We start from the raw sequence: 25,117 nt of genomic DNA, 5'->3' as shown, positions 1-25,117 counted from the left end.
CTGGCCTATTTGTCGACCAGGGCATTGTAACCCTCCAATTTCCCAAAGACCTCAAAGGAAAAGCCAGCCAGAACTGGGCTAAAAACCTAGCCTTATGCACTGTCTCTTGGGATGCCATGCAAGCCGTGAAGGAACAGAAGATAGCCTCCATCTTCAACGGAATGCATGGGACCCCCCTCCCTCCATCCCTCACCAGACGATACATCTGCAACCTAGCCACCATTTCAGTGCTATTCTTCCACAGAAAAGAGAAAACCAGCTTTTCTAACTTTCTCCCATACCAAAAGGGAACAGGAAACACATAGGCCAAGTAATTCAAGCTAGGGAGAAGGTCAGCCTTGACCACCTCTAACCTACCCCACAAGGATAGCCCCCTTGAGTTCCACCTCACTATCTTCGCCTGGACTACCTTCAATCTTGCCTCCCAATTCTCCTTTGCACTATTCCGTCTAAAGAATCTGACCACTTTGGCACATATTCCCCCTCCTCCAGGCAAATGAACGCCTCTGAAAGAAGGCGCTGTTCTCAGTGCCGCCAGCAGAGGTTCCAAAGACAAAACATAAAGCAGGGGAGACGAAGGGCGCCCCTGCCTTACTCCCCCTAGCTGCTCCACCTTTTCTGAAAAATGACCATTTATCCCTATTCTACTAAAAGCCTTACTGTAGAGCAATTTAACCCAAGCCCTGAAGACTGTCCCAAACCCCAACTGCTTCAATATGGCTTCAAGGAAGGTATGACTAACCCTGTCAAAAGCCTTCTCCTGGTCTAAACTCAAGATAGCTAAAGGAAGCTGACGTTGTTCTGCCCAACTAATTATGTCTCTGACTAGAGCCAAATTCAAAGATATTGACCTGCCTGGGACCCCACATGTCTGATCTGCCTGAACAACCGACCCTATAACCCTTTTCAGCCTTACTGTCAGAACTTTGGCCAGAATTTTGTAATCAGTAGTTAGTAAGGTAATTGGCCTCCAATTCCCCAATTCTTCCTTCAACCCTTTCTTATACAGTAACGACACCAGCCCTGTTCTCATTGTCGCTACCATCTCACCTCTTCTAAGGCATTCCTCGTACACTCCCACAAGTTCATTTCCTATCCACGGCAAAACCATCTCATAAAAAGCAGCCGGAAGGCCATCACATCCCGGAGACGTGCCTTTTTTAAGAGAAGACACCGCCGAGCCAACTTCTTGTAAAGTCAGAGGCCCTTCTAGCGCGGCTCTCTCTTCTTCCTCTAAACCCCCTTCCAAGACCTCCAAAAACTCCTCATATGCTGTAACTGAAGGAGTTCTGTTACTAAATAAATTCCTATAAAAACCCTCAGCTACATCCAGCATCCCCTTTACCGAAGTTTGCACCTCCCCTTGACCCCTCAGACCCTCTATGTAACTTTTCCTTTGTCTGGCTCGCACCGTGGCAAAGAAAAAACTGGTTGGCTTTTCATCATAGAGTCGTTTTTGGACACTTGACCCTTGCAAGAAGGACTTAGCCTCTTCCCAAAAATGTTTTTTTAAGTCGTCCTGCAATTCTCTAGCCCTGGCCCATCCCTCAGCTGACCCTAATGCACCTTCTGTCCAAAGAGCTTGAAGCTCTTCTGACCACTTGCTTATTTTTCCCTGCTTTCTTCTAGCCTTCTCCCTTCCCCAATTACGGCAGAAAAAGGCTGCTCTCTCTTTGAACCCCTCCCACCAATCCCCTTGTGACTGAAACAAACCTTGCAAATTTTTCCATCCAGCCACCAAATTAAAGAGCGCAGTACAAAAAGCTTTGTCACTCAAAAAGGAAGTATTAAACCTCCACACACCCCTCCCCCGCTCTTCCCCTCCTACTTCCAACCATACTCCCACCATACAGTGGTCTGAACACCACATGGGTGCTTGCGTGTAATTAAACACCTTAATGTGTGACGGCACAAAAATATAATCCAAACGTGCCCCCACCTGTCTGCTGTTTTGCCAAGTGAAAATGGGATCCCGCCCCCCCGCCCCTCGGAAGGAGTCACGTAGCGAGAACCCTGTTGTCAAAAGAGCCAGCAAACTACCTGAACCATTGTCCAAAGACACATTAAAATCCCCTCCCAAAACTAGCAGCCTGTTAGTATACAGAATAGCATTCAAGCTATCTAGAAACCCCTCCCTGTCACCCAAATTACTCGGTGCATAAACATTGATAAAGCGAAAAGCAATCCCTCTCCACCTCACATCCACAACCACTATCCTCCCTGGGATGATTACAAAAGCAGACTCAATAACAAAATCCCATGAATAAAATAAAATCCCCACCCCATCCGCTTTGACGTTCCCCACTCCCCAAAAAGAAGGCCCCATATCCCACTCTGCAGAAAAAACAGTAATATCATTTTTGTCCTTTAGATGGCATTCTTGCAAAAAACAAACATCAAGAGGTAACATTTTTAAAGAAAGGAAAATTGCAGTCCTTCTTTGTGTCATTTTTAAACCCCTTACATTCAAGGTAGCCACCTTTAAACATATCATAAAAAAAATAAATAAAAACACCTAATAGGAAAAAAGAAAACCAGACTGCTTCCCATCCCAATGTCACAAGCTCCCCTTTTGCTCAGAACATTTTTTCCCCCTAACTTTCCCTTCCCAGAAACTTCAGTCCATTCAGTACCTTCCTCATTGACATCTTCCCTCCCTCTTCCCTCATCCTCTTGCAAAATCGACATTACTTTTTCCAACACCCCTCCACTTCCCCTTCTTCCCTTTACAGTACTTTCTTCTATAAAACCCTCCACAATGTCCATCTCACCTCCACCCTCATCCCCCTGGGCTCGTTTGAAATCCAGATCCTGAGCCTGGACCTTACTGCATTTTCTCTCAGTAAGTCTCACACCAGTCGTGTGATCGAAAAGCTTCCGTCTTCTCATGCCTTGTCCCAGCTTCATTGTGTCCTGTTGCCCCTGTCCAGTAACTTCCATTGGCTGGAGCTCCTTTTCATCCCCCGCTGACTCGCCCAACCCCTGTCCATTGTCCTCATAAATGCCACACAGGACTTCTGCCACATCGAACTCTGACCATACTTGTGAAGAACCAATCTGAAGCTCCACCTCTTCTTCAATCCCTTTCTTTACCACCTCATCTCCATTCCTTACTTCAGCTGCCTGCACTCTCACAGTAGCTTCACCAACACCCGCATTTGAAGGGCCCGCCTCCTGGCTGTCTCTCGCCACAGGAACACTTGATAATAGACCATCAAAATCAGCCTGTAGATCTTGTCCCTCTTTCTGGCATATGTTTTTTTCCGCTTAGGGCATACCCGGAACAGGTGGTCCACTCCTCCGCATAAACTGCATTTCTTAGGTTCCAGACAAGCTGTTGCCATGTGCTCTGTCGATCCACAAAAGCGGCATCTCTGGCCTGCGCATTCTGCTTTCACATGACCCTGTGCGCCACACCTCCTACAGTACACCGGCTGACCTGGATAGTGCAAAAAGCCCCTGTTTGAACCAATGAAGAAGGAACCGGGCGGATGCACTAATCCTCCTTCAACAGCTGGGTCTGCACGCAACTTCACCAGGTATCTTCTCTTCCCTGTCCATATACCAAAACGATCTTTCAACCGCTCACCACCTTTCACAGTCTCACAGTACCTGGCCAAGAAGGTCAAAACATCACCATCTTCCACAAAAGGATTGTAGAGGTGGATCGTTAAGGGCAGAAAATCTTGAGCAAAAGCCGGGAAAAGCTGTATGCCACTCAAACGCTGATGATCTTTTTTCCTCTCCCAAGCTTCATAAAAGGCAGCACAGTCTCTCAATTGAAAAAAAGTCAAATCCATGAAACCAGAAGTCGAAAAATCTTGCAAACAGAAAATTAAAGACGCTGAAATCCCGAAGACTTCCCTTAACAGCTCAGTCACCACAAAATCTCTTCCAAATCGTTTCTTGACATCCATTGTTGCATCTTTCTTGACCTGAAAGCGTACTGTGTTCTTTAGCCGCACCAACATGGTCGGCAGTGGAGCATCCTCTCTGGAAACGTCCATTCTGGTCGATCGCACACTTGATCTTAGCCAAAAGGCCGAGAAGCGATGACACAATGACGCAGAGGCGGGGGAGTCGTCAAAGGCCACGCCCACCTGGGCCGTGGCGAGAGGGTCTAAAGGCCGCCAACAAACAAGCTCAGCTCACAGCAATACAAGCTCAGCTTGACTGTTGACACCGAAAATGGATCACAGGAGAGCGCACAACACGACACTTTGGAGTGCAACCTGGGATTTTGGACCAACAAACATTCTGCCCTAAAAGTGAGCGGGCAGACCAAAGCGTACGTCGTAGAGACTTGAAACTCTTGAGGGATGGTAGTACCCGCCCGTTATACAACATCACCAAGGCTCGGCCCAATCGGCCCCAAGGTGGCGCTGCAGCGATCAGAAGTACGAAATGCCTCGTAACTCCTGAACCGTCCGTCGCAAACCCAAGTGTCTTACATCACCGCAATCCTTGGCTCGGGCCGAACAAGACGCAGGCCTCGGATTCGATGGTTGCACTGGCGAGATTTTCGGGTATTTGGGATTTTGTGAAAAAGCTACTTTTGCACACTAGTCCTAGGTCTTTCGCCCGATCTGACCCAAACCGGTGCAGAAAGATTCCCTGGAGTCTGATTGCCGACAGCGATGGGGAAAAAAGTCGGAATTTCGATTCACGTTGGCGACGGGACGCCAAAACGTTGGGAGTGGGCGAGGCGGGCTTTACTTAAATGGCCATAACTCTCCAACGGAATGAGACAATTACACCCAAGTCGGTACACCTGTGCACGGGCTCAGCCTGTGCTCAGGTGAAAAGGGATGTGGCGACTGGCCACTTGGTGGCGCTGTAAACAGTAAAAACAACAACATGAATACGGCCATAGGCGACTGTATGTCAGGTGATTTTTCACACATGCACAAGGTATTCATACCACATGATAGAACTCCTCATTCGGAACAACTTTGCTTCTAGGACCACTGCTGCCAATCAAAGCGCTGGTTGAATAATGGAGATTATTTGAAGAATGATGAAAAAAAAACACTAAAAAACAGCCCTACTTTTGCAGACCGGTCCTAGGTTGAGAGTTTTACATCTCTCGATCAACCACTGCAGTTCAATTCTCTGGACTTCCTAGGTCGTTAACTACCAGAAGAAGAGGAACTCGAACAATCTGCTCTTTTAACCAGTGTGTCCAGGGGAGAGCGCGAACGCAGTCCCCCACTACCATAAATTATGCAGTCGAGATTCCCACATTTGGGGAATTCGCAGACGTTCTCTCTAGCGAAGTGCAATGTCTACGTTGAACGTAGACAGTTACGGCCCCTCATTGGCCCAGAGTCTACGTTCACTGTAGACTCTAGGCCAATCAGAGAGCCGATCTGTCTACGTTCAGCCGGCGAACCGTTATTGGCTCAGAGTCTACGTTCACTGTAGACTCTAGGCCAATCAGAGAGCCGAACTGTCTACGTTCAGCCGCGAGCGTAGACTTTCAATCAGAGCGAACAGGTGATGGAGATCGGAATAAACCTTTTCAGAATTTGAAGGTAAGTGACAATGATATATTATCGTGTAAAAAATGATAAATATGATTGTATTATGTGTCAAAGTACAAGCCAAACGTGACGCATGACTATACTTAAATGTTTATTACGTGATGTGTGAGAACGCTAGCATTACCGTTTCATTCAATCTATAATTATGTTAGATTGAAGTCTTTGATTGTATTACTTTGTTATTCATTATATATGTTAGATTGCTGTCTTCGATTGTATTGCTCACTACTGAATTTCCATATAAGAACGATTAGCTCACACAAGGCAAACAATAATAAACGCCTGCAAACGATTACGCATTTAAGAATATGTTTACGATCTGCTGATCCTTCATGCTTATATAATATCACATGAAAAGTTAAGGTGAACTACACTATATTGGGCATTCAAGGTAAGCATGATGTCATCAATTTTGGGGGGTTTATATGTGTGAATGTTTACATACACTTAGTTATTGTGAACAGGTTATGTGTATACAATTGTGGAGGACCATTAATCAAATGATCACAGTATGATTAGAATTAGTATTCATCTCTAAGGCTGTGTGGAGGACCATTATCTTTTTGACTTACTATTTAATTGTATCCAACGTCATTTTCCACAATTGTATACACATCACCTGGTCACAATAACTAAGGTTATGTATACATTCACACATATGAGCCCCAAAAATTGATGACATCATGCTATGGGGTTTATATGTGTGAATGTTTACATACACTTAGTTATTGTGAACAGGTTATGTGTATACAATTGTGGAGGACCATTAATCAAATGATCACAGTATGATTACATTTAGTTTTCATCTCTAAGGCTGTTTGGAGGACCATTATCTTTTTGACTCAAATGATCACAGTATGATTAGATTTAGTAGTCATCTCTAAGGCTGTGTTAAGGTCAACACTTTTAAGGACTGCCCACTGAATGTATATACCATACCATGTAAGGTTCCCTCAATCAGACTAAATTTGGAAGACTTGCAGCATCAGATAGACACTGGGGTAGGTGAGATGTTGCAAACATTACCCTTCTGGAGTTTTTATAACACTTTGAGTATACTGTTTTTTATTTATTTTTAGACAATTGACCAGACATGGACCCCTTATTGTGTATCCTCGACAAAAGTGTGCCAAAGGAAAGGCAACAATGCCTTCTTAAGGCAACAAAGGAGGCCAAGGCGTATAAACCGTGCCAAACTACGGACGACGGCGACCTGAGGGATGAAAAGAAGGCTTATAACAAAGGTAATACCTTGGGATGTTTTTTCCACCTTACGATTCCAACGCAGTCATGATAACCTACTTTTGTGCACTAGAGAATATGTGCTTGCGTGTTATCAAGGGCCGAACAATTTCTGTTTTCAGCTAAAGAGAGATGCCGGCTGGTCACGTCCACTACAACGGAGGTGCAGTGTTTGGGTCAGCTAATAATCACGTTTGGGAAATACAACGGGAAAACTTTCAAATGGCTGGTAGAAAACGACGTTGGATACATTAAATAGTAAGCATGTTGCACTAGACAGAATCCAACTATGTTCAGTATGTTTTTCATAAATTAATTATGCTTTGTCACATTTTAGTGTCCTTGATCGCCACGTCAAAGAAAGCCGGCATCCTGATAAAAGAGCCATCAATGACCGGTGGATAAAGGACTACCTCCTGAGGTATGCGCAGCTGCTTCCACAGGTCTCCTGCCACCTCGAGATGAACGTGGACAGGGCCATTTACGGGCAGGGGCGGTTCAGGTCTCCATTCCTTACTTCAGCTGCCTGCACTCTCACAGTAGCTTCACCAACACCCGCATTTGAAGGGCCCGCCTCCTGGCTGTCTCTCGCCACAGGAACACTTGATAATAGACCATCAAAATCAGCCTGTAGATCTTGTCCCTCTTTCTGGCATATGTTTTTTTCCGCTTAGGGCATACCCGGAACAGGTGGTCCACTCCTCCGCATAAACTGCATTTCTTAGGTTCCAGACAAGCTGTTGCCATGTGCTCTGTCGATCCACAAAAGCGGCATCTCTGGCCTGCGCATTCTGCTTTCACATGACCCTGTGCGCCACACCTCCTACAGTACACCGGCTGACCTGGATAGTGCAAAAAGCCCCTGTTTGAACCAATGAAGAAGGAACCGGGCGGATGCACTAATCCTCCTTCAACAGCTGGGTCTGCACGCAACTTCACCAGGTATCTTCTCTTCCCTGTCCATATACCAAAACGATCTTTCAACCGCTCACCACCTTTCACAGTCTCACAGTACCTGGCCAAGAAGGTCAAAACATCACCATCTTCCACAAAAGGATTGTAGAGGTGGATCGTTAAGGGCAGAAAATCTTGAGCAAAAGCCGGGAAAAGCTGTATGCCACTCAAACGCTGATGATCTTTTTTCCTCTCCCAAGCTTCATAAAAGGCAGCACAGTCTCTCAATTGAAAAAAAGTCAAATCCATGAAACCAGAAGTCGAAAAATCTTGCAAACAGAAAATTAAAGACGCTGAAATCCCGAAGACTTCCCTTAACAGCTCAGTCACCACAAAATCTCTTCCAAATCGTATCTTGACATCCATTGTTGCATCTTTCTTGACCTGAAAGCGTACTGTGTTCTTTAGCCGCACCAACATGGTCGGCAGTGGAGCATCCTCTCTGGAAACGTCCATTCTGGTCGATCGCACACTTGATCTTAGCCAAAAGGCCGAGAAGCGATGACACAATGACGCAGAGGCGGGGGAGCCGTCAAAGGCCACGCCCACCTGGGCCGTGGCGAGAGGGTCTAAAGGTCGCCAACAAACAAGCTCAGCTCACAGCAATACAAGCTCAGCTTGACTGTTGACACCGAAAATGGATCACAGCAGAGCGCACAACACGACACTTTGGAGTGCAACCTGGGATTTTGGACCAACAAACATTCTGCCCTAAAAGTGAGCGGGCAGACCAAAGCGTACGTCGTAGAGACTTGAAACTCTTGAGGGATGGTAGTACCCGCCCGTTATTCAACATCACCAAGGCTCGGCCCAATCGGCCCCAAGGTGGCGCTGCAGCGATCAGAAGTACGAAATGCCTCGTAACTCCTGAACCGTCCGTCGCAAACCCAAGTGTCTTACATCACCGCAATCCTTGGCTCGGGCCGAACAAGACGCAGGCCTCGGATTCGATGGTTGCACTGGCGAGATTTTCGGGTATTTGGGATTTTGTGAAAAAGCTACTTTTGCACACTAGTCCTAGGTCTTTCGCCCGATCTGACCCAAACCGGGGCAGGGGCGGTTCAGGTCGTTCACGTTCATCGAGATGTGGCAGTGGTACAGTCTGCACAAGCTGCTTCAGGCTGTCCCGCAATCTTGGACCGACTACGAGCGAAAGATGGCTCAGGAGGCGTACTGCTCTGTGCGTCATTGGCTGGTGATGAATGAGGAGGACATCACCATCAAATCCCTGAAGCGCTTCAGGCAGTACATTCTCGATAGAGAGGTAGGTTAAGGTGACTTTTAAACAGCCGTGATTGTTACTACACATGCTATGTTGACAAACTTCAAGAGCACAAAGCTGTAATTCACAGAAGCCTTCATCGGATGCCACTCCTGCTGCCGCCACTTCCAGCTCTTCAATGAAAAATGAAAACAATGAAACAATGAAAAACATTTATTACAAAAAAGAAATACACAAAATACAAAAATGTTTTTTTTTAAATAAAATATACAAAAAAGTAGACAACAGATGGTATGTACAGGTATGCATGTACAAATGCAAGGGAATGTAAATAAAAATAATGTAAATTAGAAGTGTGGTGTGTTAAATCAAGGTTTAATAAATCAAGGTTCCCCAGCAGCAGCTGACACCTCCCACTCGTCGTGGTCCGATGACGTTCTGGACGACTCCGTCTTGGTGGATGCCCTCGACACCTTTGAGAGCCAAGAGGTGCCCATGTCCACCAGCCAGCCTGTGTCGGCCGGGGGTCCCGAACAGCCGCCGCCCTCCACCAGCGTGCCAGCAACTGCAGAGCGTCCCGAGCAGTCTCCTCTGTCTACCCGCAAGAAGGCAAAGCACAAGAAGCAGCATAAGCCCATGCTGTCCTCGCTTCACTCCACCAGCAAGGCTGCCTCTAGTGTGCGTCCCGAGCAGCAGATGCTCCTCCCGTCCTCAGCGCCTGGTCAGTCACCCTCTGATGCTCGCCCCAAGGAACTGCCGTCGACCTCCAACAGCCAGCCTGCGCCTGCCACCCCTTTGCCGCAGAGTGACTCTCCTGTAAGTGTAAAATCATAACATGCACAAGCAATGTTAATGCATTTCAGAAAGTCCCTAACTAAATGTTGAATGTTGTATGTCTTGTATCTTGCAGGTGGAGCTGGAAGGCTGGGTGCGGCTGTGGGAAGACTCCCATGGCATCCCGTCAGCAGACATCCCCTGGCTGAAGGAGGACAGCGAGAGAGGCCTCTTTACGCCTGTCCAAATCTACAAGGACATCAAGAGCGTCATTAGAAGGCGGCGCGTCCTGAAGTCAGACAGGATGTGGTTTTATCCCCCCGAGCCACCCGGCTTCGTTAGCGGCGGCATCCCCACTCCACAGGCCTTTTTCCGAGGCCGTTTTTTCTTCTGGCGCCCCATCGGAGTGTGGCGGTGCTCCCTGAAGTGTCCGCGTGGAGATAAGGGCCCTGGGGTCGGAGGCAACACACACCTCTCCAAGTCTGGTTACCATACCCGGGTAAGGCTCAGTCTCTTCAGACCTTTGTTTAGAGTAATACATACATAATTATTGACTACTTAACACACATGAATTCTGACTGAGGCATCATGTACCTATTTATTTTTGTTTTTTAAGAGGGGGCACAGTGTCCACAACACACAGAAACATGTGCTCGCACTTACACCATCGGCCTCCTGCCATCCTCCTATATGACTGCTAACTACAGCAACATAAGTAGAAGATAAATTATTAGATAATAGTCATCCATGCATGAAAAAGTCCCCTTTGTTTTCATGAGTAAATGCTTTGGGAATTTTAAACAATTAAATATTTTTGTTACAGCATTTACTAACTTTCTTACAGCATTTACTAACTTTCTTAATGTTATTTACAATTTTCTATTGTTATTGTTAGTTTATGATGCAATAATAATGTTAATATGTATCATGTTAGTCTTGAAATACATTTTTAATTTATCAATAATTGTCAATCAAAATGTTAATCTGAAATGTTAATCAAAATGTTGCTGAAAATGAAATGTCCATCAACATGAATTTTAAATTCCTGAGACATTGTTATTATTATTTTTAATCAAAGCATGCACATTTTACCTTCACAATGTAAAATGCTACAAACATTATAATGCTCTGATTTATAGCCTTGAAACCCGCAATATACAAGACGCCTCTGAATGCTGCTCTGTGACTGATGTGTGATCTCGCTCGCTCTCTCTCTCCCCCTCTCTCCGATGTGTGTTTTAGGTACGTCACATCTGTGACGTGTCCGGTTGGTACACCATGGCAACAGAGGTGGTCTCCTGTGGACCGTGCCTCAAGGCTGCCAGGGGTGGAGCGAGTGGTCCCATGGGTCGGTGGCTGGCCTGGGACGATGTAATATTGCAGCAGCTGAGCGAGGCTCATCGGGCCATGTTTCCGGCCGTGCTGACCGCAAAGCGTGGGGTGGACAAAACAGTAGTTCGCCTCATGCGTGACCGCACGGAGGGAAACACCATGATCAAGGTGTGGCGGCAGGTGCAGGAGAACCACATGGAGGACTACCATCAAAGGAAGGATCTCTACACCACGCTCCTCATGGCCTTGGTGGAACCCGGAGGAATCGTCTCTGCGTTGGGCCACGGGGAGTTCCAGGCGGCACCTCTACCCAGAGAGCTACCCTGCGCGCGGCTCCTGCGGCACGCCTTCCTCCTGGCAGAGGCGGACAACGTACAGGACTACCGGAGCCAGATCCTCTCCACGTTCGGCACAGTCCTGAAAATGGATTCCACAAAGAAGGCAAGTGTGTTGACATACAAGTACTCACAGGGAAACGCAACATTATGCAAAACTAAACTAAACTGTTTTGTATTTGTTTGTTTGTTTTGTTGTAGGTGGTGAAGAAATTGTCTGGGGAGGGCAAGGGCTCGGCCGAGTGGTTCACCAGCATCGGCAACGAGTACTCACAGATCGTGTCTTTTGTCCTCACCTGCGAGGAGTCTGTAGAGAAGCTGGGTCCCATGTGCCGTGGCGTGGTGGAGCGGTTTCGGCTCGCCAATCAACCGGCACCCAAGATCCTGTATATCGACCGGGGATGCTGCAAGGCACAGGGTCCGACGGCCCTGGAGACGCTCTTCCAGCCTTGGGTGGACGACGGGATGGTGGTGAGGCTGGATATTTTCCATTGGATTCACCGCTTTGATGCTGCTCTGCGTACCGAGGCCCACTCTAAGTATGCCGCCTTCAAGTCTGCGCTGGTCGGGGCAGTGTTGGCCTACAACCGTGAGGACCTCCAGCTCCTCATCACGGCTGTCAGGGCCAGAGACCCGGCCACAATGGAGGTGGTGACGGACGAGGATGTTGTCCGGCGTTACATCTCCCGGGACCAGCTCCAGCATCATGTCCGGCGTCTCACCCTCGGTGCCCAGGAGACATTTCGTCTTGTCCACCTGGTAATTGAAGAGCTCAAGGGTCCAGCAGGGCTCGACGAGAGCGGAGTCAGCCTCTTCAAGTCCCCTGGTAAGAAAAAACACCTCACGCACACACACAATATGTGCAAAATGACAAGAGCTCATCATGCATGTCTGTGGGTTTTTGTGTTTACAGCAGCAATTGATGAGATGTGGGCCAGCCAGCAGCGACACCTGGAATGCATCCAAGACCCACCAGGCATGGCCATGTATCGGGTTGCCCGCACCACGACCATCAATGGTGTGGACCTCCCGTATTATAAGGGCCTGCGTGGGAGAAACAGCCTGGAGGGGTTCCACAAGTCGCTGCCCCATATGATTCCAGGTAATCTAAGGGAGAAAAATACTTGTTTAACAGCAAACAACACGTGTCCCTTTTGTATCATTCTGATAATACCTGTTGTTGTGATGTTCAGGTCCCCACTGTGCGGCACGCCCTTACCAGGTCTACCTCATCAGTGGGATCGCCAGGTGGAACTCCGACCGCAGCTCGGACGCCGTGTTTGGGGGCAGAGGCCGGCACAACAGAGTATACTCTGCACCGCTCATTGACCGCCTCAACTCCCGCTGCCAGCAGCTGTTTGGTGAGACGGTGGAAGAGAACTTCAGGGCCCCGGCCGTCCTCCAGTCAGACGAGCTGCTTGGCCTTGAATATCTTTTCAGCCAAAGCACGGGGGAGGCCTTCTCTCTTGAGGGCATTGTCAATGAGGGTCCTGGGCCGGAGGAGGAGGTCATTCAGCCTGGGCAGGCTGACTCAGACGACGAAGCAGACGAGGCGTACTAAAGCGACGAGGACCATCCTGCTGTCCAGCCCCACATTACTCTTACCAATAGTGAGACTGCTACTGTCAACCCTCCTTCCTTTGTGAGTAGAGTACCGACTTGTCTCATAGAAGAGAATACAGTAATCAATGTTGAAAAACAAGATATTGTATGCATTGGAACTTACCTAATTTTCTGTGTGTGTGTGTGTCTCTGTGTATGTTTTACAGGAGGATGTCTGCAGTGACAATCCTCTGCCGGGGTTTCAAAAGCTGGAGGCATTCTGTGCTGCGCTGGTAGAGGTCGGCTTGACAGACGAGAAGCTGCTCCTCAACACCGCGCAAAGGAACAGGGTCCTCGAGGCCTGGAATGCGGTTGAGGAGCACGACAAGCAGCCACAAAAGTACCACCAGCTGTACCGCACACATTGGGGAAACACGCTGTACTGCCGTACTAAGAGGGATGACCTTGCTGACGCCGCCTTGGTCCAGAAAGTGAAGATGGCAAAAAGGTATGCGCCAGCACAGCAGGACATCAGCCCGCAGCACAACCGCCTCATGTATGTGCTTGTCAAGCTGCTGTGGCTGCGCTCCCCTAAGGCCTCTCGCTCCAACCCCGAGAAGGCCAGCATCCTCAAGGCCTATGACAGGATCCAGCACCGGGTCTTGGTGGATGACCCAATCCTGTGCAAGGCAGGCATCCCTCTCCCCAAAATAAACACCAAAACAGTGAGGGACTTCATCCGGCAGCAGGAGAGGCTGGTGAACCTTCACGCCACCAGGCAGCCAGCCGTCATCTCCAAGACCACCTCGGTGTCGTCTGAAGAGCTGCCTCCTGCACCGCGCCAGCCTGCCGTCCTCCCTCCACCTGACTACCCTGTGATGGAGTACGTCCCCACGCCCAGCACAGCCGGCACAAAGGTGTTGAAGGGACGGGCCAGCATGCTGGTGACGACGCCACAGCCTCCTCCACAGCTTCCTCCTCAGCCACCACTGCCCCTGCCAGTGAGAAGAATCCCCCCCACCTCCACCATCACCAGGCCTGTGCTGCCCCTCGTCTCCCAGTCTGCGGGCCCCTCATCCACGCAGCCCATGCCGCCTGCTGGTCAGGCATCCATCCCGGTCACTCCACCTGTACCCATCAGGCCAGCTGTTCAGCCGGCCTCTGGACGGAACCCTGTGCTAGGATCGTCGTGGTCTCGATCCACACAGTATAAGAGGAAGCTGGCAGATCATCCCACAGACCTGGGTGTTAAGCTTACGAGGGTGAAGCACATCCCGACCTGCAGGGTGTGCGGGGAAACAATTCAGGGACACAAAAAGTACAAAAAAAAGACATATTGCCCTTCGATAAACCGTTCAGCCTCCAAGGGACTGGAGAACAGAGTATTTAAAAACTATGAACATTTTGTTTCTGTTGTGGACGGATTAGAGGAGTGAACGGCTGGCCCGTTGTAAATAGTGTATATAGTTCTTGTGTACATATATATATAGTGTATATATATATATATATGTATATGTATATAGTTCTTGTTTATTGTTCTACGTTCTGTGTGTTCTTGTCTTACAATTGCCCTTTAACACGGCACCTTTGGTTCTCTGCACTGTTGCCCTGTTTCATGCACTAAAAATGCACTATTTCATGTGTTTCATGCAACTTTATGAGGTGTTGTTCTGGTATTAAAAGTGCACTTTAACACAGCACCTTTGGTTATCTGCACTTTATGACAGAATTAATTTTTGGATGAACCATTCCTTTAATATGTTCTATTTTATGGTGAAAATTTGTTTTATCATTCAAAAGTGTCATGTGTGCAAGTTACATGTGTATATCTCCACAATGTTTACTTAAAACAATTTTCAATAAAATCAATGTAAACCTTTTGATTGATTATTGTAATGTAATGTGTGTGTGTGTGTATATATATATATTCTTGCATAATATATTCTATTCTATGTAACTAAATAAAATGATCATTTGTTTTATTGTTAAAAAGTGTCCTTTTATTTATATGAATGAGGCAACTTTTGAATAATTACATCAGATCAAACTTTCATCATCATTGTAAAGGAACTACATGCTTATATTAAATAATGAACATCCATAGTAAACTTATGTACATACTTAATTGGTGTGGAAAATTGGGGTACATAGAAAATTATTCATAGTACTAATTTATATAATCTGTACAATAAAGCAATAACAATGAAACATTAAGTTACTTAATATAATTACTTTAAATTAAATTTCTTAATGTAAGATGACTACTCAAGTAAAAGAGAGAGATAGTAGTCAATCACATATAAACAGTATTTCATAATCCGTTGAAATGCTATTATTAGCCATGAATGAATGGATGATGTCATCATAACAAGTTGTATTGGTGATGTCATTGCTCGGGGATTCCATCGCTCACGTGTGGACCTAGGAAGTAAACAGAACGATACCATGTGATCAATCATAGAATGACACCCAATCACGTTTACAATCAATTGCACTCCGGTACTGCGCAAAGCCATTCGCAGGGGTCAGCACAACCGGAGTGCAATGGCCGAGCCTCGCCCTGGGTGAACCACCTTCCTGATCATGGTGTCTCCCCTGCCAGGTAAGTATGAATTCCCAGGCCTCCCGTCAGAGGCACCGTGTCCCTCTCCGCAATCCTCACCAACGGTCGGACAATCAAACACACACCTGATTCAACTCATCAGCTCATTCGTAAAAACTCCAAGAGATAAGAGAGAGACATCAAAAACCTGCAGAGTCGGGCTCTTTTGCTGTTGTTGTTGTGGATGATGTTGTTTTCAAGCTCCGGATCCATGAGCCAAAAATCAATTTCATACGCGGTCACCGGATAGTGGACGAATCAGATGTTAAACGAGATAAGAACAGAGTTGTTGTTTTTTTTTCCCTCTCACACCACCATTACCTGTATAGCATATGATCACCTACACCACCTTTAAAGCACCCATACACAGCAATATACGTTACTTCCATTAACACCTGCTGCCACACAAGACTAAAACATCTCTTTCATTGAACACAGTTTTTGGGGGTGCACCGTTCCCAGAAGTACTGCAATACCGGGTCGATGCGTGGAGTGGACGGAGCAAGCCCCTGTTCCATCTCCCAGTTCCAAAAATCAATTTAATATATGGTGCCCGGGTAGGGCACGTATCAGATATTAAACTGATAAGAACAGATTTTTTTTATTAAGTTTTTTTTATTAAACTGATACAAACAATTATTATTTACAATATTTTTCCACTTCACCCAACAAAAGCATATATTTCTCTTTATCCATTCTTATTTCCCAGATTTTAGTCTCCATTAACACTTTGTATTTCAACTCATACCACAATTGTTTCGATGTTCTCCCTTCTTTTTTCTTTTTTACTTGAGCATTCCTTTCTTCCCACAATATCTCTTTACCGATACTTATTATGCACCAGATTATCTTTTCTTTTTCCGACTGTCCCAACCCTTCTCCTCTCAAAATTAAATCAGGATTCAAAACAATATCTAATATTAACGACCTTAACAGTTGTTGTGTTCTTTTCCAGAAGCAATGGGCTAGATAACATTCCCAAAAAACATGTTGCAGAGTCTCATCCCCTGGACAACCTCTTGGACAACCTCTGGTACATGTGGATCCCTGATTATATAATCTTTCTCTCACCGGTAATCTGTTCAATGCTGCCAGCCAATTCAAATCCTTCCTTTCATTACTTAAATCTTTATGTTGAATACATTTCCACTTAACTTTTCCCTTTCCCAATTCTGTTTTTTGTGTTACTACCATTTGTCCTTTTAAATCATGATATAATTGTTTATGATTTTTTAGTAGCTCCTCCTTTACACACCCTGGATGGGCTCTTAAGAACAAAATTAACTTTTCATATTGCCAAGGTCTACTCTCAGCCTTTGGTCCTCTGTTATCTAGAGGAACAATTTTCCTTAATGGCAAAGCTGCCCACAATTTTACAAAATACGTAGCTTTATGCTGCACATTGTCCATTAGTATCTTACATAAAAAACAAACGTACAGTACTTCTAACTTTAAAGGAATACACACCACCTCTCTGCCTCCCTCTTCTACCTCTTGGTACATCTGTTCCCTTTTAACAGGTTCATACTTCCCTCCCCATATAAATGAAAAGACCAACCTAGTCAAAATTAATTTACTTTTGGTAGGAATTGGAAAGATTAGGGCTAAGTAAATCAAACTAGATAACAGGTCTATCTTAACTACCAGCCCCTTACCCGTAATACTAAGCTTTCTACATTTCCAAATATTCAATTTCTTTTTCACCCTCTCAATTTTTTCCTCCCAATTCAGTTTAGCCGAATCTTTATGATAAAATTTAACCCCCAGGATTTTGATTCCCGTAGGACACACCGAAAAACCGTGCCTCACTTCCTTCCTTCCTTTCCATTTTCCACAATACATTAATGAAGATTTGCCATGGTTTATGGCCGAGCCAGTAGCTTCACAATACATTTCCAATATTTGTACAATTTCCTCCAGCCCTCTATCTGTAGATATAAATACAGTTGTATCGTCTGCATACTGAGATACTTTTACTCGTTCACCCAAACCTCCTGGAATGTGTACTCCCTCAATGTGCCGCTCATTCCTTATTCTTTCTGCCAAAGGCTCTATAAACAAGACATATAACAGTGGAGACAATGGACATCCCTGCCTCACACCTCCCCTTTGTTCAATCGGCTCACTCAAAAAACCATTTATCTTCACCCTGCTATGTACTTCATTGTATAAGACCCTTACCCATGAAATAAACCCTTCCCCAACATTCATTTTCCCTAACACCTTAAATAAGAATTCATGGTTAACCCTATCAAAGGCTTTCTCCTGGTCTAAACTCAGTATGCATAAAGGCAGATCCCTCTCCTCCACCCAGCTAATGATATCTCTTATGAGTAATAGATTAAAAGAACCAGCCCTTCCCTTAACCCCACAAGTTTGATCTGGGTTCACTAATACTGCCATCACCTCCAGTAACCTATTTGTTAAACATTTGCTTAGAATTTTATAATCAGTTGTTAATACTGTTATTGGTCTCCAATTTTTGATATCTTTTTTTTCACCTTTCTTGTGGATTAGGTGTATAACCCCAGAGCTCATAGACTCAGTTAACTTGCCTGTCTTATACACCTCTCTGTATACCAACACCAAGTCTCTTTTTATTATGTCCCAGAAGCACCCATAAAACTCTTTAGGCAACCCATCACCCCCTGGTGTTTTATTTCCTTTCATGGAGGAAAGGGCTGCTTTAATTTCCTCTTCCTTAATCTCCCCCTCTATTCCCTCTCTATGTTCCTCAGATAAAACTCTCTTTATACCTCCCAATAATTCCTCTCCCTTCCTCCCCTCTACCTCACTTTTAGAAAACAATTCCTTATAAAAGGCACAGACATATTTAAACATGTTTTCTTTCCCTTTAACCTCTCCTTTTTCTGACATAAACCCATCAATTATTTCTCCTTTCTGTTTTTGTTTTATTGTTTGAAAAAAATATTTAGTTACTTTTTCATCCTTTTCCCTTTCTTCTATCTTTGCTAAAAATGCAAACTCCTTTGCTTTTTTAGTATAGTACCTTTTAATTTTCCCCTTTATCTCCGCAATTTCCTCCTCTCTCACCTCTAACCCTCTATTCTGATTTGCCATTATTTTTTGCAATCTATTGTTGTCCCTCCAGACCTCCTCCCTTTCCTGTCTTCTTTTCTTTTCTGTATATCGTATGCAAAAACCAGCAATTTCTATTTTCAACACTTCCCACCATTCAAGAAGTGATGTATACCCCACTTTAAACTCTTGCCATAATTTGTAGAAATCCATGAATTCTTTTTTAAAGATATCATCCTCCAGGAAACTAATATTCATTTTCCAATAGCCCTTACCCATATTTACCTCATTATTTACTATTGTGACTAACACCATTTCGTGATCTGAACACCAACACGGTAAAGTCCTCAGCCCTTTTATTTTTATCCCCTGTGTTATAAAGAAATAGTCTAGTCTACTTCTATTCCCCCTCGTATTACCCCATGTTAACCCTGGATCGTCTTTATTACCATTCCTATATGCATCCTGTAAGAAATGCTCTTTTAATTCCTTTTTTAAATAAATCCCTGAAAAGTCAACTTCCCCTTTTTTTTCCAAACTATCCAAAGTTATATTAAAATCTCCCCCCATTATTACACATCTATTGGTATCCCACAGATTTGGTAAGTTTTTGAAAAAATCCAACCGTTTACTTCTATTGCAGGGTGCATATACATTAATAAAGCGATATCTATACTCACCCCATCGTGTGTCTAGACATTGTAATCTCCCCGGCACCAGTGATACATAGTTCTCTATCGAGAATCCATTATTCTTAAACACAATCCCCAACCCATCCGAATGTACGTTTCCAATACTCCAATATGAAACCCCGGAAGACCATTCTTTAGTGAAAGTTATTGCATCTTCTTCACCCTTCAGATGACACTCTTGTAGGAATGCCACCTCAAAGTCCATGGATAGCAGGGAAAAAAACAAAGCACTCCTCTTTCCTACTTCCCTCAGACCTCTCACATTGAGAGATACAAACTTTAAGTCCAACATCAATCATGAAGACCAGCAGGTAATGTTTTCTTTTTCTTTTCATTTCCTTTCTCCTTGTCTGTCCCTTCCATGAATCCAGTGGTCCCTTTAAAAAACTCCACATCTTCCCTTGATAGGAAGCAACCAGACAGCAACCCCGACTCCGAAACCTCCACCTCCTCCTCCAAAGCTGATAAAGGAGGCACTAGCAGGGATCCAGGCGTCGATGACCCATCCACAATCTCAGGTAAGCCCGAAAATTCTTCATCATCTGTCCGATGATCCAGCGCACTAAAGTAATTTGATATCTCTATCTTGTTTTCTTCCTCATTTCCTTCTAATTTCCTTTTATTTACCCTAGGAGCAAGCTTCCAAGACTCTGCAGCTCCCTGCTCTTCCTCATCCTCAGTTCTGCCCCATCAGGAAATATTGACTTTGTGCTGTAAGGTGTCTGAAATCACTGTACCCTGTAACTCTCCACTCTCCTCTTCCATTTTCTCAGACTCCTCACTGGCTGGATTCGTTAGCTCAGCTAGGACTGAACCTGAAACAGAGCTCTTTGCTGTAACCTCTTTCACTCCCTCCATTATTTCCGTATCTGTGGGTGAACCCATCTGGTTTACTTCCTCATTTTGGCCCATAGGAGCTCCATGGTATTCCTGTACTGCTTTAATAACTACCTCAATGGGTCTAAGGTCTCCTCCTTCTTCTCCTCTAACTGCACTGGCATATGTTCTTTTCCGTTTTGGGCATGTCCTGAAGAGATGATCAGTAGCCCCACACTCTTTGCACACTTTAGGTTTTGGACACTCTGAAGCAGCATGTCCCGGATCTTTACAATTCAGACATCTTATGTTGCATTGGTATTCCAAGTGTCCAAATTCCTGACATCTCCTACAATATTGAGGCTGACCAGAATACACTATGTATCCCCTTACACCTGCAATCTTAAAACTGGCCGGAGGATGATGATAGCCCTGAAAACCCGCTGGGTCCTCGTTGAGTAACACTTGATACTGCCTTTGTCCATTCCACACCCCAAATCTGTCTCTTCTGTACCTTGCTGTAGATATTATTCTCACATGGTTTCGGAGAAAAGATTCCACCTCTTCATCTTCCATGTTCATGTCAAACATATTAATTGTCAAAATCCGGAAATTATTTCTCCCCAAAGACTGTATTCTGAACTTATCCAGAGGATGCTCACCTTCCTTTTCTCTGAACTTTCCCAAAAGTCCCTGGAACAGATTGCTGTTTTTCATTGTGACATCAAAGTACATGTCTTTGCCATTTCTTTGAATTCCAAGGATCCCCGGAGGCTCAATCTTCAACAAATCGATAATGACTTTTTGGATAAATTCCTCCCTTTCTGGCATCTCTTCTTCTCTGGATCCTTCCCAGTAGAGTCTCGTCGTGTTCTTTACCCTTCTCTCAAAAACGTCTTCCGCCATTTTTCCACCACTCTTTCTCAAACCTTTAGCCACCAGGTACTGCGGTCATGCCACTTGCACTTGATCTTAGCCAAAAGGCCAAGCGATGACACAATGACGCAGAGGCGGGGGAGCCGTCAAAGGCCACGCCCACCTGGGCCGTGGCGAGAGGGTCTAAAGGTCGCCAACAAACAAGCTCAGCTCACAGCAATACAAGCTCAGCTTGACTGTTGACACCGAAAATGGATCACAGCAGAGCGCACAACACGACACTTTGGAGTGCAACCTGGGATTTTGGACCAACAAACATTCTGCCCTAAAAGTGAGCGGGCAGACCAAAGCGTACGTCGTAGAGACTTGAAACTCTTGAGGGATGGTAGTACCCGCCCGGTCTACAACATCACCAAGGCTCGGTCCAATCGGCCCCAAGGTGGCGCTGCAGCGATCAGAAGTACGAAATGCCTCGTAACTCCTGAACCGTCCGTCGCAGACCCAAGTGTCTTACATCAGCGGAATCCTTGGCTCGGGCCGAACAAGACGCAGGCCTCGGATTCGATGGTTGCGCTTGCGAGATTATCGGGTATTTGGGATTTTGTGAAAAAGCTACTTTTGCACACTAGTCCTAGGTCTTTCGCCCGATCTGACACAAACCGGTGCAGAAAGATTCCCTGGAGTCTGATTGCCGACAGCGATGGGGAAAAAAGTCGGAATTTCGATTCACGTTGGCGACGGGACGCCAAAACGTTGGGAGTGGGCGAGGCGGGCTTTACTTAAATGGCCATAACTCTCCAACGGAATGAGACAATTACACCCAAGTCGGTACACCTGTGCACGGGCTCAGCCTGTGCTCAGGTGAAAAGGGATGTGGCGACTGGCCACTTGGTGGCGCTGTAAACAGTAAAAACAACAACATGAATACGGCCATAGGCGACTGTATGTCAGTTGATTTTTCACACATGCACAAGGTATTCATACCACATGATAGAACTCCTCATTCGGAACAACTTTGCTTCTAGGACCACTGCTGCCAATCAAAGCGCTGGTTGAATAATGGAGATTATTTGAAGAATGATGAAAAAAAAACTAAAAAACAGCCCTACTTTTGCAGACCGGTCCTAGGTTGAGAGTTTTACATCTCTCGATCAACCACTGCAGTTCAATGCTCTGGACTTCCTAGGTCGTTAACTACCAGAAGAAGAGGAACTCGAACAATCTGCTCTTTTAACCAGTGTGTCCAGGGGAGAGCGCGAACGCAGTCCCCCACTACCATAAATTATGCAGTCGAGATTCCCACATTTGGGGAATTCGCAGGGGTCAGCACAACCGGAGTGCAATGGCCGAGCCTCGCCCTGGGTGAACCACCTTCCTGATCATGGTGTCTCCCCTGCCAGGTAAGTATGAATTCCCAGGCCTCCCGTCAGAGGCACCGTGTCCCTCTCCGCAATCCTCACCAACGGTCGGACAATCAAACACACACCTGATTCAACTCATCAGCTCATTCGTAAAAACTCCAAGAGATAAGAGAGAGACATCAAAAACCTGCAGAGTCGGGCTCTTTTGCTGTTGTTGTGGATGATGTTGTTTTCATGCTCCGGATCCATGAGCCAAAAATCAATTTCATACGCGGTCACCGGATAGTGGACGAATCAGATGTTAAACGAGATAAGAACAGAGTTGTTTTTTTTTTTTCCCTCTCACACCACCATTACCTGTATAGCATATGATCACCTACAACACCTTTAAAGCACCCATACACAGCAATATACGTTACTTCCATTAACACCTGCTGCCACACAAGACTAAAACATCTCTTTCATTGAACACAGTTTTTGGGGGTGCACCGTTCCCAGAAGTACTGCAATACCGGGTCGATGCGTGGAGTGGACGGAGCAAGCCCCTGTTCCATCTCCCAGTTCCAAAAATCAATTTAATATATGGTGCCCGGGTAGGGCACGTATCAGATATTAAACTGATAAGAACAGATACTACACTTGATCTTAGCCAAAAGGCCGAGAAGCGATGACACAATGACGCAGAGGCGGGGAAGCCGTCAAAGGCCACGCCCACCTGGGCCGTAGCGAGAGGGTCTAAAGGTCGCCAACAAACAAGCTCAGCTCACAGCAATACAAGCTCAGCTTGACTGTTGACACCGAAAATGGATCACAGCAGAGCGCACAACACGACACTTTGGAGTGCAACCTGGGATTTTGGACCAACAAACATTCTGCCCTAAAAGTGAGCGGGCAGACCAAAGCGTACGTCGTAGAGTCTTGAAACTCTTGAGGGATGGTAGTACCCGCCCGGTCTACAACATCACCAACGCTCGGCCCAATCGGCCCCAAGGTGGCGCTGCAGTGATCAGAAGTACGAAATGCCTCGTAACTCCTGAACCGTCCGTCGCAGACCCAAGTGTCTTACATCACCGGAATCCTTGGCTCGGGCCGAACAAGACGCAGGCCTCGGATTCGATGGTAGCGCTGGCGAGATTTTCGGGTATTTGGGATTTTGTGAAAAAGCTACTTTTGCACACTAGTCCTAGGTCTTTCGCCCGATCTGACCCAAACCGGTGCAGAAAGATTCCCTGGAGTCTGATTGCCGACAGCGATGGGGAAAAAAGTCGGAATTTCGATTCACGTTGGCGACGGGACGCCAAAACGTTGGGAGTGGGCGAGGCGGGCTTTACTTAAATGGCCATAACTCTCCAACGGAATGAGACAATTACACCCAAGTCGGTACACCTGTGCACGGGCTCAGCCTGTGCTCAGGTGAAAAGGGATGTGGCGACTGGCCACTTGGTGGCGCTGTAAACAGTAAAAACAACAACATGAATACGGCCATAGGCGACTGTATGTCAGGTGATTTTTCACACATGCACAAGGTATTCATACCACATGATAGAACTCCTCATTCGGAACAACTTTGCTTCTAGGACCACTGCTGCCAATCAAAACGCTGGTTGAATAATTGAGATTATTTGAAGAATGATAAAAAAAAAACTAAAAAACAGCCCTACTTTTGCAGACCGGTCCTAGGTTGAGAGTTTTACATCTCTCGATCAACCACTGCAGTTCAATTCTCTGGACTTCCTAGGTCGTTAACTACCAGAAGAAGAGGAACTCGAACAATCTGCTCTTTTAACCAGTGTGTCCAGGGGAGAGCGCGAACGCAGTCCCCCACTACCATAAATTATGCAGTCGAGATTCCCACATTTGGGGAATTCGCAGGGGTCAGCACAACCGGAGTGCAATGGCCGAGCCTCGCCCTGGGTGAACCACCTTCCTGATCATGGTGTCTCCCCTGCCAGGTAAGTATGAATTCCCAGGCCTCCCGTCAGAGGCACCGTGTCCCTCTCCGCAATCCTCACCAACGGTCGGACAATCAAACACACACCTGATTCAACTCATCAGCTCATTCGTAAAAACTCCAAGAGATAAGAGAGAGACATCAAAAACCTGCAGAGTCGGGCTCTTTTGCTGTTGTTGTGGATGATGTTGTTTTCATGCTCCGGATCCATGAGCCAAAAATCAATTTCATACGCGGTCACCGGATAGTGGACGAATCAGATGTTAAACGAGATAAGAACAGAGTTGTTGTTTTTTTTTCCCTCTCACACCACCATTACCTGTATAGCATATGATCACCTACAACACCTTTAAAGCACCCATACACAGCAATATACGTTACTTCCATTAACACCTGCTGCCACACAAGACTAAAACATCTCTTTCATTGAACACAGTTTTTGGGGGTGCACCGTTCCCAGAAGTACTGCAATACCGGGTCGATGCGTGGAGTGGACGGAGCAAGCCCCTGTTCCATCTCCCAGTTCCAAAAATCAATTTAATATATGGTGCCCGGGTAGGGCACGTATCAGATATTAAACTGATAAGAACAGATACTACACTTGATCTTAGCCAAAAGGCCGAGAAGCGATGACACAATGACGCAGAGGCGGGGAAGCCGTCAAAGGCCACGCCCACCTGGGCCGTAGCGAGAGGGTCTAAAGGTCGCCAACAAACAAGCTCAGCTCACAGCAATACAAGCTCAGCTTGACTGTTGACACCGAAAATGGATCACAGCAGAGCGCACAACACGACACTTTGGAGTGCAACCTGGGATTTTGGACCAACAAACATTCT

At 45.9% G+C, this 25,117-nt stretch overlaps 1 long non-coding RNA gene and 6 other non-coding genes across 8 annotated transcripts in view; all 7 read right to left on the bottom strand.

Moving 5' to 3' along the window:
* LOC143726135 (uncharacterized) overlaps nt 1-25,117 on the bottom strand; it is a 390,493-nt gene that overhangs the window by 208,162 nt on the left and 157,214 nt on the right. The gene's annotated exons all lie outside the window — the stretch shown is intronic.
* Nucleotides 15,390-15,554, bottom strand: LOC143727010 (U1 spliceosomal RNA). The gene has a single exon (XR_013199226.1). It is a non-coding gene; the product is annotated as a U1 spliceosomal RNA (small nuclear RNA).
* LOC143727407 (U2 spliceosomal RNA) lies at nt 15,989-16,174 on the bottom strand. The gene has a single exon (XR_013199479.1). It is a non-coding gene; the product is annotated as a U2 spliceosomal RNA (small nuclear RNA).
* LOC143726610 (U1 spliceosomal RNA) lies at nt 22,214-22,377 on the bottom strand. Its single transcript, XR_013198850.1, has one exon. It is a non-coding gene; the product is annotated as a U1 spliceosomal RNA (small nuclear RNA).
* On the bottom strand, nt 22,809-22,999 carry LOC143727032 (U2 spliceosomal RNA). Its single transcript, XR_013199244.1, has one exon. It is a non-coding gene; the product is annotated as a U2 spliceosomal RNA (small nuclear RNA).
* LOC143726609 (U1 spliceosomal RNA) lies at nt 24,127-24,290 on the bottom strand. Its single transcript, XR_013198849.1, has one exon. It is a non-coding gene; the product is annotated as a U1 spliceosomal RNA (small nuclear RNA).
* Nucleotides 24,722-24,912, bottom strand: LOC143727031 (U2 spliceosomal RNA). Its single transcript, XR_013199243.1, has one exon. It is a non-coding gene; the product is annotated as a U2 spliceosomal RNA (small nuclear RNA).

This window comes from Siphateles boraxobius, unplaced genomic scaffold (assembly GCF_051911475.1).
Source record: "Siphateles boraxobius isolate OS27281-9 unplaced genomic scaffold, OSU_SipBor_1 77, whole genome shotgun sequence".
Taxonomy (NCBI): domain Eukaryota; kingdom Metazoa; phylum Chordata; class Actinopteri; order Cypriniformes; family Leuciscidae; genus Siphateles; species Siphateles boraxobius.
Note: the sequence above shows the minus strand (reverse complement) of the source record. Positions and strands in the feature narration are given on the sequence as shown.